The sequence below is a fragment of the Nyctereutes procyonoides genome, unplaced genomic scaffold, assembly GCF_905146905.1.
Source record: "Nyctereutes procyonoides isolate TBG_1078 unplaced genomic scaffold, NYPRO_anot_genome, whole genome shotgun sequence".
Lineage (NCBI taxonomy): Eukaryota > Metazoa > Chordata > Mammalia > Carnivora > Canidae > Nyctereutes > Nyctereutes procyonoides.
In genome coordinates this window covers 2,028,501-2,049,656 of record NW_026575029.1, presented here as the reverse complement: position 1 = coordinate 2,049,656, position 21,156 = coordinate 2,028,501, and the positions used below count along the sequence as shown (strand labels likewise).

At 36.3% G+C, this 21,156-nt stretch overlaps 1 pseudogene; it reads right to left on the bottom strand.

Moving 5' to 3' along the window:
* The window catches only part of LOC129503539 (COP9 signalosome complex subunit 3-like), a 60,444-nt pseudogene extending 47,755 nt beyond the window's left edge, over positions 1-12,689 (bottom strand).
* Between the last annotated feature and the right edge of the window lie 8,467 nt (positions 12,690-21,156).

The following is a 21,156-nucleotide window of genomic DNA, read 5'->3' as shown; positions in this document are numbered from 1 at the left end:
CCCCAGATAAATAAGTGGCTTTTTCAAAAATGGACAAAATTATTCCAGTCACTGAACCAATGTTCTCTTTTCAGGCCTCAACCCACTAGCTCTTTTGCAAAAATTGAAGATAAGTATACATCCATAGCTAAGGCAGCTATATAAATTATCGTCTAAATGGGGACACTTCGGAAAGTGGAAGGGGCAGTATTAATAGTTATGTTGGGACAGTCCTGGACAAACCAAGATGTTTGGTCTCCAGAGAGTTAGGAATGGGCCGGGTCCTAAAATTATCCCTCTAAAAGGTAAGTATATAATGAGAAATAGTAGGGCACTCAACGTTTATCTTGAATAATAGTGGAATAAAGAGCCTCCTATTTCCAGGACAGTACAGTTTTCCCACTCTCCATCAGCACTGGCAAGGTGGGGGGCAGGCTTCCCTAGAAAGATCAGAATAACAGGTAGTGGTGGTGGGCAACATGATGGTCTCTAGGCATCCAGACTAAAGCTACTTAGAGGAGGAAACCAAAATACAAAAGACAACTCCCGATTTTGCCATCACAAAAAGATTGGTCATATGAAAGAAAAGATTGGTCATAAGAAGGCAAATCATGTGTCCTGAATTCATAAATCGCTGAAATGGACATACCTGTTGGAGTTCTAAAGGGTTGAGGGAAGACATTCTGGACTCAGGTGATTTCACTTTTTGAAAAACAATGATGCAACTAATGAGAAAAAACAAACAACAAGGATATTGTACTGTTAAATATCTCTTGACTGTTGAGACCAAGTGATGGGTTTAGTTCAGTGCTAGACTGAATTCATGAATATTTTCTTTCTTATTTTCACAATATCTCCCTGTGGGAAAGATAAATATCTGCCTTAGAACTTTATTTCTAATCGAAATAATATATCTTTTAGCCTTTAAAAAGAGTTGTATATATGGAATATAAGGATTAAAAACATCACGGTTGGATTAGTACTACAATATACTTACCTTAAGATTTTCATTTTCCCTAAAGTTTGACCATCACATTTGTATGCCTTTCCAATTTTCAGTTTTCAAAGATCAGATTTCTGCAGAGAATACTGATGTTTTAAAGCATTTCTAAGGATATAGACCATTTAAAGAGAGTTTCTTACAAGGCCTAAGAGCCACTTCATTATCATTAAAATAAAAAAAACAACATAAACATTAGATTTTGAAATGTGTATTTTGCTAAAATAGAGATAGTGCTTCCATATGTTGTGTTTGTGCTGTTGATTTGTCGTAGACAAATGTTTTCTTAAGAAGTAATAGTGGTTCATGTATAATTGTTTTTCTACAACTAAAGCCAAAAACTATTTTGTTCTACTTTAGCAATTGACATAATGTTAAAGCCAAAGTCCTTTCTTGAAATAATCTGCTCAGTTACATCACAAACACCTATTTGTAATTTATAATTCTGTGTGGCTATCATTTAACCTGTAAAAAGCACAATTAATATTTTCTGGCCTACACAGAAGTTAGCTATCTTTTCTATCCAATTTTGACCAAAATTAGGTATATCAAGTGAGGTCCTAAAGCAGAGTGAGAAAGCAGAGGAAACTCTCCGGGTATAACATTTATAAATACTTCTGTTTAATTGAATTTTACAACAGCCAGAGAGAGAAAAATGCAGAGCTCTGTTAAGAATGAAGCTTAAAGATATGTTATGAATCTCTTCGGCTGGTTGTTTCATAATCTTAATTATTGAAGTGGAGCATATGAAAGTCCTAAGCCAAAAAAAAAAAAAAAAGAAAAGAAAGAAAGTCCTAAGCCAGTAATAAGGTACTTTGGGTGTCAGGAATAAAAGTCTGCTGATTGTGATGAAAAAAAATTGATAAAGGTCTATGATTTAGGAACATGCTTGAACAGTTGGGATTTTATCCGGTTTTTTGGTGTGTGTTCGCTTTGTTTTTTTTTTATTTTCCTAGTTTTGTTCTGAAATGAAAGGAAGCAGCCAAATAATGCAATAAACATGAAAAGAGGAAGGGGTAGGTTTTGGTCTTTTTGCTGAAATGGAGTAAACAGAACGTGCCAGAGCTAAATGGGAATATCACCTGAGCAAATCAAAATCATCTTTCAGATAAATCTAACAAGGCCATGAAATACCATTAAACTGCTGTGAAATCTCACTTATTTGAAGAAGGCAAAATTCATGAGCACTCAAGAAGCTTTATTATATCCCAAATCTCTGGTATTGTTGTTGCCTGAAGAGTGAGAAAAAGTTAAATAGTGTTCTTTAATTTTTTAAAGTTTTTATTTATTCATGAGAGACACCGAGAGAGAGAGGCAGAGACACAGGCAGAGGGAGAAGCAGGCTCCTTGAGGGGAGCCCAATGCGGAACTTGACCCAGGACCCCAGAATCATGACCTGAGCCAAAGGCAGACACTCAACCACTGAGCCACCCGGGCATCCCGTTTTCTTTAATTTTTAAGGAATGTTAGGGTTGGATGAAGTAGTGAAAGAAATCATTTCACATTCACTGCAAAAGATGTCATTAACTTAACTATAGATATTTGTTTAACTTTATCCTATGTTCTGTGCACTTGTTTATAGCATATAATTTAAGATTGATAAACATTTTATATTTACTACCTTAGTAAATAATGATATTTCATAGAAAAAGCTGAATTAAATACAAGATAAAGGTTCTCAGGTCTAGCAATTCTAGCCACATATACATAGTGGAATCATAGAGTCATAATCCAAGGTTTATGCTTGTTGGATAGATTGTAGCTATAAAATCAGAAGGAGAAAATGAGCTTCTATAAATCAAATTCTGGAAATCCAAATTCGAAGCTGATGAAGACAGTCAAGAGGTAAAGAAAACATAATGTAAGAAATAAAACTCTCTCCATTTCTTTATAACTCTATGTTTTTCAATGGTTTTCTGAAAATTCTGAATTGGTTTCCTACAGAAATAAAATTTTGGAGGTTGGCTATTATTCAACAAATATTTGTTGTGCCTCTACTCTGCATAAGTAAGCGAGTTTTCCTCTAGCTACTACACCCATGTACTACAACCCCATGGGCAGTGTTTCCTCTTAAAGATTTTATTTATTCATGAGAGACACACACAGAGAGAGGCAGAGACCTCTTTGCCACCACTGTGGATCTCTAGTCCTGAGATCTCTTTAAAATATCCTACATCTAGAAACATAAATGTTTCAAGTAAGTGCATGAATAATTTTCTTAGTTTCTTCTAATGCCCGAGGCAATTTCTATTTAAGAACATACAAAGCATCTCCTGAGTTCAGGTAGCATTTGAAACTGGTCATGGATTTGACATCGGTGCCAAGAATGGGGTCACCTTATACTCAAGGTATTGACTCAGGTGATGGTGGTCTCTCTGATAATTGGTGTGCCTCCAGTCATAGAAGCACCAGGACTCTGGATTTGCTGGATGAAACCATGCTGCAACCTCTGAAGCCACCCCCCCACCTTCGGTGAAAGCATTTAGTATTCCATGACAGACAGAAATATCCTATACCCTTTACACCACAGAGATATACTTGTGTCCACCTCGGTTCCATTTGCTTTGTTAATTTTTTATTTTTTAATTTTTCCCATAGCCTTATCCTGTCTGTAAATTCCATGTATACTAAATTGGAGAACAATCAGAACTAGACCCTCAGATCTACCCTTGCTCTTTTAGAATGGTGATGCTAAAAAATATATATATGTATATATATAGTTTTTGTTTGCCATAACCTCACTTTCATTAGGATGCGTTAGTCCAGAGACTTGCATGTGGACTTCCGTACAGGGGGCCCTTTGAGGTCAATATGACTTTTGACCATGGTTCTTCACAAGATACCGTAGTGGTTTATGTGCAGGGGAAGAAACATATATGAGGCATGAACCACATCCTTAGAAAATGTTCACTCTACTAGAGCAGATAAGACACATAACGATGATTACAATGCAAACTGAAAGTCATGGCTGCTGCACAAGTAGCCATGAGAAGGACTGACACAAATATAAACTAGCAAATGTTGTCATACCCTCTGGGTATGGCAGGTAATTTCAGATCAGCTCAAGGAAGAAAGATTTAGTCTAATCTAGATGCAGGGTTCCTGAGCAGGTGGTTTTGAGGACAAGAACTTCAGCCCCGTTTTCACTCCCTCCCCTTATTTTCTCTTCCCCTCAGAGCACCAGAGTTGTTCTGGACTCCATTTCAGTAAGAGGAGTGGGAACTTTCCCCTCAAGACAAGCTTGAAGTCCTTCTACTCTTTCTCTTTCCATTCCCAAGCAATAACTGGGGGCTGACTTTTATTTTCTGCCCGTCTGATGTATAAGAGAGCTCAGGTTTTGTCCACCGTGTGAGGGAAGGTCCAATTCTCTTCCTAATTGCATTGTCCTTCCCTGCATTCACCTGGGCAGGGACCCCTTCAGGGCAATCAACTCCGCCACACAGCCCACACCCCTGTGTCTACTCATCATCCTTACTGAACAGGGAATCTGGTGGACATACTCCGAGGTCAGCCAACCACAGCCCCCCAGGCTGGAAGAACTGCTCTCTATCCGTGGGAGGCAATGGGTAGTTTCATTTATGCAAATATATGAATAATAAAAATAAGAACTTTGGATCAGTTCTGAACTTGAACGTGAATTTTGGTTCTCACATCTCAAGAAAAAAATAAAATGAGCGGACAAGTAGGAAGACTGTGTTTGCAAAACAAAGGTACACCAGCAAAGGTTTTGTAGGAAGCGCATATAAAGAATTCTTACAAATAAATTTAAAAAGTAACAAATTACATTCCAATTGACAAAAGATATGAGTAGGAATTTATCAGCGAATGAAGCACAACTGATGCATAACATATGAAAACATGCTGCACCTCTACAGCAATCACAAGAATGCCTGTTGGAAGTAAAGTAAGCCAGTATTTCACATCGACCTGAGGGGTCTGCCTTACTGAATAGTAGAATGTGTAACCGATTTAACTCTCTGTGCCTTAGTTTTTCCATTCCGAGGATGAGAATTCTCTTCACCCATGTTTGTCACAGTCTGGTCTGCTGTTCTACATTCTTTTAAATTCTAATGCCTTACCTGTTCCATTACATCCTTTCTTCTCACCCTTGTATCAGTTTCTAATGGATTTAGCAGGAAGCAGACATTTCGGTTCAACATGTACAAACCTGTGAAAACATTAAAGGAATGGAAGTGGAAATGGAAATTTCAGGCCACCAGGTGTCTTTATGCATAAACATAAATAATGCTGCCATAAAACTGACCCCAGCTTACCTTTTAAGTAGGAAAACATTCTCCTTTAATCCAACACGGGTAATTATGGATGATTCATTTGCTACTAATTTGCTGGAAACTCATTTCAGAAAATGCTAACAATACATATATTTTAAGGCTTTCGTTAACACATGACACTCGACAGGAATCTGTTCACTCATACACTTCTTCTGAGGAAGTCTTTAGATGTGTCTCCTAATCAGTATAATGAGCTTTCTGGAATTTATGAAATCTAAAGTTCCATTCAGCTTTCAAGTTTCGGCTCTGTGTTTTCACTGTGAAGGACTGTTTACTTCTATAAAAACAGATTGAAGAGCTATTATGGATCTCCGTCCCTCTTCCCATCCTCTCTGCTTCTGGGTCTAAGAGAAGTTAGTCTTTTCCCTCTCCCCTTCTTCCGCTGCCTCTCTCTCTAGCTGTCATCCCTCATATTCTATTGCTTTCTCGCTCTCTCTCACTCCATGATTACAAATAAAATTAAATAAAATAAACCAAATCAGAAACTTGTACTGTCTAAAAAGTCATCCTTCACAACACTAAAAGCACTGCTCCCCTGCTTTAGTGTACAATACACAGTTATGAACTTAACAAAGTTAGAATAACCCATATTCTCTTTGGAACCATGGTCTTTTACAATGAGATATATTCACTAGTAAAGAACAGATGATCCATCTTCCTGTTATCAAAAATTAGCTTCCTCAAGTCTTCCAGGAATTTTTAGGAGGTCTCAAAGCAATTGCTCCCCACCTGGTCTGTCAGCAGGAGACCCCAAGCCTCCCAGTCACTTCACTTGCACTTTGGCTCTGGCTCCCCGGGAAGCCATCTGGACAGCTTTGCCTCTCATCTGCCCTTCTAGAGAAGGTCGCTGACCCTGCAAGACGCTGACTCCAGATGCTGGTGAAATCCCAGCCTTGTGGTGAAAAAGGATCTCTAGATTCCCAGTAAAGGTAGGGACAATGGCTATTTCTCTAACAAATACTCTACTTCATTATCAGGGCAATGGGGTGGTTTTGCATCTATGCTTATCTCAATTCTTCATGAAAAAGGGCATTGCCATGTTCTGGTCCTCTCTGGGGTAGCCCAAGTCTCACTCATGGTTCAAGGGGCATGTGTGGAACGGATGCCTTTCCATGAGAGAGGGATAGAGCCTCCTGTTGTCCCCCTAAATTGTGCTCTCATGTAGAATGTCAATTCTCTTCTCCCATGCTGTCTTCCCAATAATCCATTTCTCATGCTATTCATCTTCCTTAACTATATTACCAATTTGGAATTTAAAATTCTTTCTCCCAGTTACCAAAACTGCTTCTCCCTCCTCCAATCATTCTAGTTAAAAAAAAAAAAATGGTGGGGATCCCTGGGTGGCGCAGCGGTTTGGCGCTTGCCTTTGGCCCAGGGCGCGATCCTGGAGACCCGGGATCGAATCCCACGTCGGGCTCCCGGTGCATGGAGCCTGCTTCTCCCTCTGCCTCTGTCTCTGCCTCTCTCTCTCTGTGACTATCATAAATAAATAAAAATTTAAAAAAAAAAATTAAAAAAAAAAAATGGGGATCCCTGGGTGGCGCAGCAGTTTGGCGCCTGCCTTTGGCCCAGGGCGCGATCCTGGAGACCCGGGATCGAATCCCACATCGGGCTCCCAGTGCATGGAGCCTGCTTCTCCCTCTGCCTGTGTCTCTACCTCTCTCTCTCTCTCTCTCTCCCTGTGTGTGACTATCATAAATAAATAAAAATTAAAAAAAAATGGTTTCCACTGTTGATAAATATATAAGCATATCTTAGAAGAAGATAGGGATCCCGCCTTCCCATTCCTAGGGGCCATATTAAATAATCAGATTGACCCGCCAGACCCAGAACTTGAACCTGATGCATGAACTTGGTGGGAGATACTGATTACTTCTTTATCACCCTGAATGAGAGCAAAACCTGCATTTGCCTAGCTAGAAGGGAAGTTAAGTGTGGACTAGACCTTGTTTTTATCATTTGTCTGCAGTGCCGTATATTTTTCTGACTGCGTGCAAGCACTCTGTAAAACATTTGAAAATTGCACATGTATAAATCACTCTGAAATCTTGTCACACTGAGACAACCACTGTTAAGATGTTGTCATCACTATTTCATGTCCCTCTTTTGAACATATATGCAAATGTAGACTATATTTACACAAATGGGATCATATCACACTTCCTGTTTACATCTTAGAAATTTTTTTTTAATTTTTATTTATTTATGATAGTCACAGAGAGAAAGAGAGAGAGGCAGAGACACAGGCAGAGGGAGAAGCAGGCTCCATGCACCGGGAGCCCGATGTGGGATTCGATCCCGGGTCTCCAGGATCGCGCCCTGGGCCAAAGGCAGGCGCCAAACCGCTGCGCCACCCAGGGATCCCCATCTTAGAAATTTTTAATGTTGACTTTTTTTATCATGCTCCTTGTAAGTCCTCTTATTTTTTTTTATCCTTCATATCGTTTGGCTAGAGCTGCTTATTGAATTTCTTTCTCTTTCTCTGACTGCAGAATTGTCTTAAGAATGAGACCACAAACATCCATGTACCCAACATCTCACTAAAACTAAAATATCACCACACATCTTATATCTCCTCCTCTCCTTCTCCCATGTGTTAATCACCATCATGATTTGGTATTTGTCCCTCGCATGAATATCTTCAACCGTGGGTCATATACATCTTTGTCCCTCAACAATATATAACCATTTCATATGTTTTTTCACCTTCATACAAATGATCATACTTTATATATTTTTCTGGAACTTCTCTTTTTGTCACTCAATTAGATAGGAGTAACTCTAGCTTATTTATGTTTGCCATTTTGTAGCATTCTAGTCTATAAATGTGACTGTTGTTTATCTATTCCCCTGTTAATGGACATTGGTATTATTTTTCAGCTTTTTTTTTTTTTTTTGCTATCCTGAGACACGTTGCCCTGAATATTCTTTTCAAGTCAAGAGGCAGTATAGCACAGCAGTTTGAACATGGACTCCAGCTGCATGAATTTGACACGACAGTCCATTTAATAGCTAAAAAGCCTTGAAAAAGTTATTTAATCTTTTCATGTCTCAGTTTCCCATTTTATTTTATTTTTTATTTTTTTTATAAAGTTTTTATTTATTTATTCATGAGCGACACAGAGAGGCAGAGACAGGCAGAGGCAGAAGCAGGCTTCCTGCAAGGAGCCTGATATGGGACTTGATCTCAGATCCTGGGATCACACCCTGAGCTGAAGGCACACGCCCAACTGCTGAGCCACCCAGGTGTCCCAGTTTCCCATTTTAAAATAGAGATAAAATCTACTTCATAAGAATATTGAGATTAACATTCGATTGAAGCATAAGTAATTGTGATTGCTGTAGGCCAAAGACAGTCAGCTATCAGCATTTTCATATGGTACAAATTAATAAATGAGTTAATACACATGTTTTATATTGTAACTATACAATAAATACTCAGTAATATTAACTGTGCTGATAGTAATGATGATGATTATAATGAGGGTATCTCTTTGTGTAGATGTATTTAAGAGTTTCTCTGACCTGTATAACTAGAAACGGAATTGGTGCGTCACAGGATTTGTATAAATTCAACTTTTCTTTCCAAAATATTCACCAGAGTTTTCCTATCCAAGATATATTTCAGCTTACCATCCATTTGGGTCTTCTTTAATCTATTTTAATAAAGTTTTAAGATAAATTTGTTATAAATTTCTCTGTGTGTGTACATACTTAGTACTGTTTCAACAAAGCAACTTGTACACTTTACATGTTTAAAAGTGAACATCATCTTTCCTTTCCAGGGAAACAAAAAGAAAATTTGAAAATAAACAGAAACGAAATTACAATAAGGAATGTCAATTCCAAATAAGATCTTACAAGTTTTATGGATTCTTCCATTGAGTGGTGGGGCTTAATTCATCATTAAGAATGGAATTAAGTTTTTCCCCTATTCCCTCCCACATCCCTTCTCTCCTTCCTCCTCCCATTGCTCTTCTCTTGCTTCTGCTTTAGCCAATGGGATATTTTTAAGTAATATATTCTTGATATTCATTGCTGTTACCTAAAAATTCAATTGATTTTTTTTTCTTTTTTGCTTTAATATTCCAGATTCAAAGGTGAACATCCTGAACATCTTCTGATGTTCTGATGTCAAGGGTAGACAGGACTCTGATTATCTCTTGTGATCCTGTGACTTCTTCATGTTTCTGGAAGATTAACATGACCTTCCTCAAATGAGCAGACACCATCTTTGCATCTCATGGATCAGAAAAACTCCTTGTTGAGCTCTCGCTAGGACTGTCACCCAGAGCTCTTAGACACTGTTTCTTTGGTTTGCTTTAGCTCAAAGGGAAAAGCTTGTTGCAACTGTACCCAGAGGAGCCCTTGGCCTTTTCTGCTCCTTGCTCCCTCCCGAGTTTCTCTGTGGCCCCGCTAGCCACAACTGGTGATTGGCCTGACCTGCCATATCTTCCTTCCCTCTGCCTCTACTCTTTCTTTTCCCTCTCTATTCAGAGGATCAAGAGATGCACACCGTGTATAACGTAAGCTCCTTCAGTCCCAAGAACAAGGTTCCAGCTGAGAATAGATACCTACTAATCAAAGTTGTCAATGAAGTCAAAATTGTATTAGTCATACAAGCTGATATGACCTAAAATTTATTAGTAATAGGAGAATGTTAAGTTAATATAAGAGATTACTAGTAAAAAGTGTAATGAATACTTTCAGGACAAAGCATAGTAAATAATTCAATGACAAATGATTAAATATTAAAATGAATTTAATTAATATTAAGAGAGATAACTACAAAAAGATTTTCCATGGGCTAGCACAGAGTAGACTACTCTCCCCAGATTGATATATATATATAATATCGTAAAGAAACATAACTATTCAAAATCTCATGCTTCTTGTATTTCCTTATGCCAGTGACTATCCTCTCTTGTCTATCTCCATTTTTCTTCCCTGTCTACTGGACCTTTTCCATCATCATGTAAGTCAAATTTACTATCTGTCATTTTAAAAAATAAAAACAAAACTACTCCCTGCAACTGTTGTTTTATCTCTGCTTTTCAAAGCCAAGTTTTTTCAAAAGCCTCAATTACAGTTTGCATCTCCTCTTCTCCACCTCCCATTCACCACCAACCCATTTCATTTTGGTTCACCACGTTCATCCACCTGCACCAAAACTTGCATCTGCAGATGGCACATGCCATTTTCCACATGGCATCTCTGAGTCTTTCCCCCCTGAACCTCTCAGAAGCATTTTCTCCGTGCTCCACCACAGCACATCAGGCTTCTTTCTTTCCTCCCCAGGTCTGCTATCTCCTCAGTTTCCGTTGCCAGCCTCGGCCTTCCTCTCCAGTCTCACAATGTACACTTTCTCTTTCATTCTAGGCACATGTCCTTTCAGTTCCTAGAATATTCAAGACTCTTTTTCGCATGCTGTTCCTTCTCTTTGGAATGCTCTTCCCTAGTCTTTCATACAGATATATCTACTCAGCTTAAACACTACTTGCTCAGGAGGCCCCGTCTGACCCCTCAACTAGTTAGATACACCTTTATTTATTTATTTTTTTATTTAGATCCACCTTTAAATAATCTCCTGGCAGCCAGTAATCTTTCCTCATTTTTAAAAAAATATATATGTATAAAATATAAATATATATTGTATATAGTAGGCTATATCATATATAGTATATTGTAGGATATATTATATATTTCATCTTTATATTCACAACTAAATTCTAAGCTCTATAGAATGAGAAACTATGATTTTTATTCACTACCACAGAATTAGCATATAGTCAGCATGCCAAAATATTTGTTAATTGAATAGACAAAAAAAATTCTAGGGGCATCAGTAGGTTAAGCATTCAACTCTTGATTTCAGCTCAGCTTACGCTGTCAGGGTTGTGAGATCCAGCACCATGTCAGGCTCCACGCTCAGTGTGGAGCTTGCTTAAGATTCTTTCTCTCCCTCTGCCCCTCATCCCCTACACACATGCTCTAAATAAATAAATAAATAAATAAATAAATAAATAAATAATAAGTAACATACAAGTCATATAGAAAAAAGAAAAAAAAACTTGTGTTTTTTGGAAACTAAAATAAATTTTGCCTACTTACAGAAAGAGATCAGTTGGAAGTTTTCCTTGGATTGAGAGCATCCTTTCCTATGAAGGGAAATTGATCTTGAGTCTGGATAGTAGCCCATTAATATCGGTGTAAGTTGCTTTGTGGGTCATATTGTTGACTTTTGAAAATATTTCAGTATACTGACATATCTAAATGGAAAATGTCTTTCTTAAGTTGGCTATAGTTACATGTGAGTGCCACCATTCCTGAAGAAAAGGTAAGATGCTTTCCTGTTCAAATGACTTAACACTTTGAATTAAAATAAAAATATATATATAAGTTCAGGGCAAAAAGTAAATATAGATGTAGTGTAGTGGAATATTTAATAAAAGCTTTTTAAATGTGTTTTGCTTGTAGGTAGTTCCTTTTTTATTGCATAATGGGAAAACCCCACTCGAATTCCCAGGATTCTTTTTTTTTATTTTATAAATTAATTTTTATTGGTGTTCAATTTACCAACATACAGAATAACACCCAGTGCTCATCCCGTCAAGTGTACCCCTCAGTGCCCGTCACCCATTCACCCCCACCCCCCGCCCTCCTCCCCCTCCACCACCCCTAGTTCATTTCCCAGAGTTAGAAGTCTTTATGTTCTGTCTCCCTTTCTGATATTTCTCACACATTTCTTCTCCCTTCCCTTATATTCCCTTTCACTATTATTCATATTCCCCAAATGAATGAGAACATACACTGTTTGTCCTTCTCCGGTTACTGTGGCCAAGTTCAAAAAGGGATTCTATGATGACTTGAGCTTGAATTCTAGATACTATGGCTTCCCCAGGAAAGAAGCAGCCATCCCAACATATAGGCCATTCAAAACAGGGCTGACAATAAACCACTGAGACTATTCTTTGGAGAGCGATTCATTCATATATAAAATTTTCATTTTACATATTTCTAAGTAATAAAAAAAAATTCTGCATGTAGTCATTAGACAAGGATCATAATCTTCATTGGTAATATGTGATACTTAATGACAGATGCATATTAGCTCTGGTAAATGGCTTGTAAGATGTTAATTCTATGGATGATATAATAATGTGAATTTAAAACAAGTAGAAAATGACAGGAAGATGGGTGCAATGGGAATGCAGTATACAATCTTCAAGGAAACCTTATAAATGTGGATTTAAACCACAGATATACAGACATTTTTATAATCTTTGCATCCCTATGTCACTAATGTAAATGTCAGAGGCTCCATGTCCTAAATTATCATTACTGCTGTTTTTGTCTCTTTTTGCCTTAAGAATTTGAAAGCTGCTATGTTTTACTCTGCTTCAAAGCACCTACCTCATGGTGCGTATACTGAATTAATTGAAGTGAAGGGGGTGCCTGTAATAAGTCATGGGTCCTCTGCACTGTGTATTGAGGATTTGATTCACAGTTTATAAGGCTTAGAAAAGTGTTGTCGAGCCAACTTCCTCCACAATTACCTGGCAGCAGAACATATCTAGAATTCTTCAGAATCTCAGCTTGTTATCTCTCTTGCCTTTGTCATGTTCTTCCTTTCCTCCTTCTTTTCTTCCCTCTCTCCCTTTCTTTCTTTCACCCTCCTTCCTTCCCTCCATCTTTATCTGCCATCTATCTAATCTGTCAACCATCTCCCTCTATGTTTATCTCTCTCTAATCTTTCCCTAACATATTGTTGTCATCTTTAGTACTCATCTGTACCAACACTGTCCATGTCCAATAGAACTTTCTTCAAGGCTGGCAGCGTTCCATATCTGCCCTATCCAATCCAATAACCTCTAGCCACACTGGAGCTGTTGAGCTCTGGCAAGCTATGGAATACTTCAAATGTGGCTTGTGTCACTAATAAAATGAATTTTAACTATTCGATTTTAATTAACTTAAGCTTATATTTAAAGAGCCAAATTGGCTAAGTGGCTAGGATACAAATAGCAACAAAATGCAACCCTGACCCTCTGAACTATCACATTCCAGGGCATTGGTATTGACACTTTGCCCTGGATATCTGGAGGTTTGTGGAGTTGGCAAGTATAATGTTCCTTATTGCATATGAGTTTGGGTATGGTAAATATGGTAGAAAGGATAAGATGGATATGGTAGGTATGGATATAGTAGAAGGTCAGGATATATAAAGTAAATTACACATGCATCAATTGATTAGGAGACTCAAGATGGGACGCCCCCCCCCCAAAAAAAAGTGCATAGCCAGTAAATGATTAAACAACAAAATAGAATAAGTAGGTTTTTGATCAAGACATTTGTTTTCCCAGTGTTTTAAGATGTTCCCTAAAATAATTTTGACAGAGCTCAGACTTTGTATTCTAAGCTGGGCTTTTCTATCATCTAGCTGTTTGACTTTGAATGACTCAAAGTGAATCTTCTCTATGAACCTTGAATTCTCCACCTTTTATAAAACAAAGAGTGGGGTCAAATATACTATAGGACTGTGGAAGTCAGGCCGTTGGAGAATTTTTCTATGACATATTTAATACATAACTTACTTGTCTTTTAAATATTAATCTGTAGATATGAAAGAAATACTTAAACCACCTCCATATCTTAGTCCTTGCTGTATTTTTTAACACAGATGTCAAATATAATCTTAGACACCCACAGAGAGAGAGAAGGCTAACCAGAAACTATAGTTAATTTTTAATTTTATTCAAATCCCCCCCCCCCCGAGGAGTTGTCTTCAAGTACAACCATGTGTGTTGTAGAGATTGGATTACTATGCCTTTACTGGTCATGGAAACTTTATAGGTCCTAATAAAAAGATGATCTTTCGAGAATATGCTACGAGGGTTTTCTAGAGTAGAATCTTTGTAAAGAATTTTTTTTGGGTGGACTACATTTATCTTACTCTCTTATAAAATTTTATAAATATTTAAAAGTTAAGGTGTGGTGTAGCTAAACTATGGTTTGGAAACTCTAGCTTATGGTTTACTTAGTAAAGCAAAGCTGTGGCTCTTCTAGTTTGGGTAGACCACAATTTTTTTTTCTTATAATTTTGAGCAATAATGGTATTTCATTTCCCTTTTCCCAGCTATTAAATTCCTCAAAGAGTTATTATTTATTCTTTACCTACTTTCAGGAAGGATTTTTGGTGGGCAATATGCACATTCAGTAATTGTGATAGTCACCTTTGTAGATGGAAGGCCTAATAAGACTGTTCTTGCATAGAGATGTTTGATCCATTCTCTCTTATCCACACTAATGGATGGAAGCAATTGAGCAGATAATTAAGTTACCAAATGGACTAAAATGCATTTTACATTTCACTTGGGAATACACTTTAATATTTACATTTGAATGTAAGCATGGTTGATGTTTAGCTATTCTATGTAAATGACAAAAGCAAACTGTGAAAGATTTATTGGGAAGAGCTGAAAGGATGCCTCTTCCATCAGACCTGTCTCCTTCTCTTCAGTATTCCACCCTTTCTCAGGATTCACCCCCGAAAATAGGATGCATCACTTAACATACTGATGAGAAACAGGAGCCTGGAGCAGAATTTCCTTATCTCTTTACTTTTCTGGCTCAGACCTTTCCTGGGACCAATCAGCAATTAAAGTGTTCTGCTTTAGACTGTTTCTCTTCCAGTTACTGCTGGAAGAGAAAGGTTTAATTATTTGGGGCAGATGATAATGCCCAGGAAGATTCTGCATGGACACCACTTTGAAAGCCATTTGAAGAATCCCCCTATGCCACAGTTAGTTTCCACTTGTTAAATATTTCTGTACTGATGTTTTGCAATGCAGAGGCTTATTTTCTTCCTTTCTCAGTCTGTTGTAATAGGGTGACAACTGTTGGAAGAATGTCACAAATTCTATAGAGGGTGATGCTGGTGTACTAAAATAATTTACACACACACACATACATATATAACTACTTTGTTAATGATAAACAGGATTTTTTTTGCCTATAACAATCAAGTTTTAGTAACAATAATAATTATATATTTAAATAAGGCAAAAATTAGTACTTTCTCTCTCTCTTTTTTTTTTTTTATCATTTTGGAGGAGTGTGAACTTCAGAAGCACCAACAGGTCTCTGCAAGTCTATTAAAAAGGAAACTGTTATTATGATGATGTAGATGTACCCATATGTAACTTTCTTGAAAGATTATCTTATGCCTAGAAAACATTGCATAGGCCTTTTGCATTGAAAGTAGCTCAACATTGACTATTTGTCTCTACTTTTGTGAAGAAAAGAAAATTATTTGCCTATTTCTGTCTCTCCCTAATATTGATTTGGATATTGCAAATATTGTAGATTAGCCTGCAAATCTTCTCCTTGAACAAATCAATAATCAATGTATTCTAATAACCTAGAACTTAATATATGAATTTCACTTAAAAGCTGGTGACAAAGGATTAAGGTCTGTGTTTAAGTAATCCATAAATTCATTAATCAGATTTCCATTTACTGTTCCGCAAAATAGTTGATTTCAATAAATTTTCCACTGGACTTCACTTAAGATGATGCTTCTTGACCACATTTCTTTTATCATGGAACAAATTCCAGAGGAAATGTGCGACACTGTCAGTCGTGTCCCTTCATGTAAATTCCAATTTTGTTTCTAATATCTCCAGTGTCTTTATCTGCTTATCTGAACTGCATCATTTAATAGTTACATTGCCATTTTTAATTATTAAAGAAAATAAGGAGAGTTGCATGGAAACTTGCACAAAAGGAAGATTTAGTGGCCACTCATTTTCTACTATTAGAGCAGAACCAGACTGGGAGTGTAATGAGTTACGGTAGTCTATTTTTATTTTATTTATTTATTTTGGTAGTATATTTTTAAAAGGATTTTTTAAAAGCTATATTAAATGAAAACAGTGCATTATTTACATAGTAAATATTTTAAAGTAACTACATCAGGCAAGCATGACCAAGGAACTAATGGATCCTTCATTATCAATAGCTACTAACAGTCATTCTATATTCATTATGACTTTGAGAGTGATGAACATGAAAGAGATGTATTTTGTGTTTACAAAAAGCACAAGTATAAATGAATAATCATATAGTAGAGAATCTACTTTTGAAGAATGGATAGAATGTGCATTAATCTGTTGCATTTGACTTAAAGGGGATAATATTGAGATTCAGGCTGGAATGAGGAGGAGGTTGACTTCAAACTAATTTAAAGAATTTTAAATGATTCTCAAAGTCTGTTAGGGCAAATGAAAGACTCTGCTAGAATACAATGCGTGCAGTATAATACTGGTTTCAATTTTGAATTTGAGAATTCATTCTATATGAACAGAGAGGAAGAGTAACAGAATAATTAATTGCATCTGAAAAGAACAGAATAAGGTTGATAATCATGTGATGTGTTTTTGAGCATTTTACTTTTGACCTTGGTAAGATTAAGTTCTAAGACTGAAAATTTGGTCTCATTCTATACAACTGCTAGACAGCCAACAAATCTGATTCAGAAGGAAATTTAATCATAAGTACTATTGTCTATAACATTAAAAATTTTTTAAATTGTGAAATATAAAGGGAAAATTGTATATATCAAAGTCTTACACATAAAAGTGTGTAGTAAAGATAAGGTGGTAAATTATAAAGAAGGACTAAAATACATGTAGCTTCATTGTAAATATCATATTCTAGAATGGTTAGACTTGTCTCTCCCCTGTTTTATTTACCTCTGTATTCCTAGCCTCATTTTTTGTCTTTGCATGTGTTATTAAATTAAAATATTATCACATATGGCTGAAGACAAACTGAGTGGGAAATCAAGGAAATCTTGGCCAGGTAGATGAGGGCTTCTTTGTGGGAAATGATGTACTTGAGTTGGGTGTTGAAGGGCAAATAGGTAATGACAAGGAAAGACAATATATTATAACATCTGGTTTTCAAAACTTTGCTTTTTTACTTCTAGAAAGCTCTTTAAATATATTTCCACAGGAATATAAATCCAAACCACTCTTTTCCACTAGATAAATCTATATTCTTCAAATAAATACACATTTGAATTTAAAAAGAATAGTAATAGAAATTTGATCAATGGAGATTCACTGAAGAGAGGAGAACTCATTTCTGACACATCCTTAAGGAAGTAGAGAAATATAGTTTTCACCTAAATATAAACTAATTCCTGTTCAGAATATTATGAGGTCAGTTCTTACCTCTAAGTCAATCAATTCACTCAAAATTCAGAAGAGAAGAATTGATACTTAAATATCATCTCACCCATGATCTTATTTGATCCTAACAATAGCAATATTATAGATAATTTTGTATGGATTTAAAGGTTCAGAAATGTTGAATGATTTGCCCCAGATGACATGAGTGGAAATCTGAACCAGGAAAGAGGAATTCAAAGTCAAGGCCTTTTTTTGCTACAATATTTAGTGTTAGGAGAAATAATAGTGCTCAATAATTTTTGAAAATGTTTTATTGGGATCCCTGGGTGGCTCAGTGGTTTAGTATCTGCCTTCAGCCCAGGGCATGATCCTGGAGACCCAGGATCAAGTCTCACATCAGGATTCCTGTGTGGAGCCTGCTTCTCCCTCTGCCTGTGTCTCTGCCTCTCTGTTTCTCTCTGTGTCTCTCATGAATAAATAAATAAATTTTAAAAAAAGAAAATGTTTTATTTATATTTTCTAAAAAACTAATTAAAATTTGCTAATCTTTAATAAACAGTTTCAAAGATAAATTAACTATGTGAAATAAATTAGCTCAAACTCAGGGAAAAATGGAAAGTTGAGAGAACTTATAAATATTAAGTTTTAAGTGTAATTAAGACTTTAATTATATTTAAATTTCTATTTAAAGTGTAATTCTTGGGATCCCTGGGTGGCACAGTGGTTTAGCGCCTGCCTTTGGCCCAGGGCGCGATCCTGGAGACCCAGGATCGAATCCCACGTCGGGCTCCCGGTGCATGGAGCCTGCTTCTCCCTCTGCCTGTGTCTCTGCCTCTCTCTCTCTCTCTCTGTGTGACTATCATGAATAAATAAATAAAATCTTTAAAAAAAAAAGTGTAATTCTTTTTATTAATATATTTGCTCACTAAATATTTCCTGCATGTACCCAACGTGCCACACACTGTGTTAAGGACTGGCTATGCAATTATGAAGGACATGATTTTTTGTCCTTGAGAAGTTCATAAATTAAGACTTTTCATATTTTCAAAGTTTGCTTAATGGGAAATTCGTTGCTATGGGGATCAGCAGGAGACAAATGTGAGCAGATTTAAGAGCATGGTGTGATTCTGAAGGAAGAAGACATTTCCATAAGCCACGCAGGAACATTTATCTCATTTCTTTACAATCACACTGGGTGCCTAATGATTTATTTTAATTTGTTTCTGCTAATAGGCTCTCTCCCCAACTCTTCCCTGTTTTCACCTTACTTTCCTTCCCCATTTTCTCATTATTCAATCTCTACCCTTCAATTGCTCTTTGGACTCCTATTTGGTTTAGTGAAACATTTTTCAGTGGCCTTCCAAGGTCAGCTCGGCTGTCCCTGTCAAACACTAATGCATTCTTTTGCAAAGACCTGCCAGCATTAAGAATTCCTCCCAAATATGCCGGAAGTTTTATGACTGGCAATAAATAGAAGATCAACCAGGATTGGGTGCGTACACACGAACGGAAAAGGGCATTTATCACAAACATATTTTAATTAAGAAATATTTTGACTTGATTGAAAAAGTACTGTTCTTTTTTCAAAAGTCTGCTAGCATATGAGGGGTTGTGTGATTTTATAATAATATATCTTACTCTTATTAAAAAGAACTCCTATCTGTCATGGCTAATCTCTTTATTTTAATTGCAAAATCCAGAAATTGAAGAAAGAAAAGAGAGCAAGGGGACCCAATATCCTATATTGGAAAAGATTAATGCCTTCCCAGAAGACATTTCTTTTCTGGAGAATGTCTCACTGTATTTGCATGCATTTTTCTATACCTGCATCCAAAAGAGGTGCCCATGTGTTTCATTTACTTCAGCTCACCAAGGTAATTCTGTTGGTCTTTGGGTCACTTGTTTCTAGAGCCTTCTTCCATCCTGACCATCTACTTGAAATATGTGTAATGTATCATTCAGGGACCAAGAGGTGAGAAACTACAGTGTTTAACACAAATCCATCCATATGACTGCAAAAGCACTTAGTCTATATTTTCTATTGAATTTAGACTTTTTCCATCTACAATAGATAGCTCTTCATTATTATTGCTAAAATGTCTGATGCTCTGCATAAAGTATACCTAAAAAAAATTGAGAATATATCTCACCTTTTAATATTTTTCCATGTACCAGGAAACTTAATAATGAGAAAAAGTCATAAATATAGACCTAAAGCAAATATTTTCTTTTATTTCTTCAGGTATTTAAGACCTTCTTATGTGGGACCCCTGGGTGGATCAGCCATTGAGCTTCTGCCTTTGGCTCAGGGCCTAAGAGGATCCTGGAGTCCTGGGATTAAGTCCCTTATGGGGCTCCTTGCATGTAGCCTGCTTTTCCTCCCTCTGCCTGTGTCTCTGCCTCTGTGTGTGTGTGTCTCTCATGAATAAATAAATAAAATCTTAAAAAAAAAGACCTTCTTATGCATTTAAAAAATTATCCCTTTCTCTAAACGAAGCTATACTTAAACTCATACTCACAAACACATAAACACCAAATCATAGAAGCATGCTGCTGCCTCCTTAATTTTGTTCTCACTTTGCATTTATTTGGACAGGCATTAGCTGTCTCTAATGCAAAGGATCTTCAACTTTCTCCAACTAGTGTTATATTTTATTCCAACAGATGAATCTGTAGACCACCTATCTCCACTTAGCGCTGATTCTATTGAGAAAAGAAAAAATCTGAATTAGATGAAGAGTAGGGATACTTTTGATAAGGAATAAAATTACCTTTGATGAAATATAATAAAGATGCTTGTTTTCATAATATCACAAAGTAAATATTCACAATAGAAATGTAAGGATAAACTGCTATAAAGTTAATAAATTAAGTGATCAGTTTCTAGAACCAAGAAGACTCATGAGTCCCTATGAATTCATGAATCATTGCCTTATGGAAGCTATTATTAGTAGTTTTGTGTCATTGTTTATTCCTCTGCCTAATGCCAAAGGTTTTAGTCTAACTTTTTAATCACAACTTTTTCAAAACATATTTTTAATGAAAATGCACAAAACCAGCAAGTTTTGTATTCCAATTGTATACCCCAATTTTAGATAATGAAAATCTAAGGTATTAAGAAAGACTTGAAAAGATTTGGAGAAAAAGTCCAAAAATAATTATTTCTTTAGTAATCAAAAGGGAGTAAGTAGTACCTCCAATCTCTATGATAAATGTCATTAAAGTGATTATTTTTATTTTCTACTTAAGAGAACTCCTTAATGTTAATTTTCTAATATTAATCTCCTCCGTCATGTATACTTACTTTCACTAGACATTAGGTCACTCGTCCTTTTAAGATAAATGGTAGCTTTGGTAAGCTCTCTGATTCCCTCTGGTATTTGAGATTGTAACATTGATGAATGAAGAGTATGCAAGGGAAATCCATATGTACTAAGATAGTTGGAGAAGAAATGACCAGTGTTGACTCAGAAATATCTGGTTATGTAAGGGAAATATGAAAAACAAAGAAGGCAATTTAAATTTAAAAATGGACATATGGGATCCAGTTCAAATAACTGAATTTACATTATCTGGTGAGAAAATGGCTGAACTTGAGTAGACAGAGCTATGATTTCAAATTGTTTTTTTTTTAATGTTAGACAAATGGGAATAAGAATTCTCTGTAGATAAATATTTTCAGGTAGAGAAT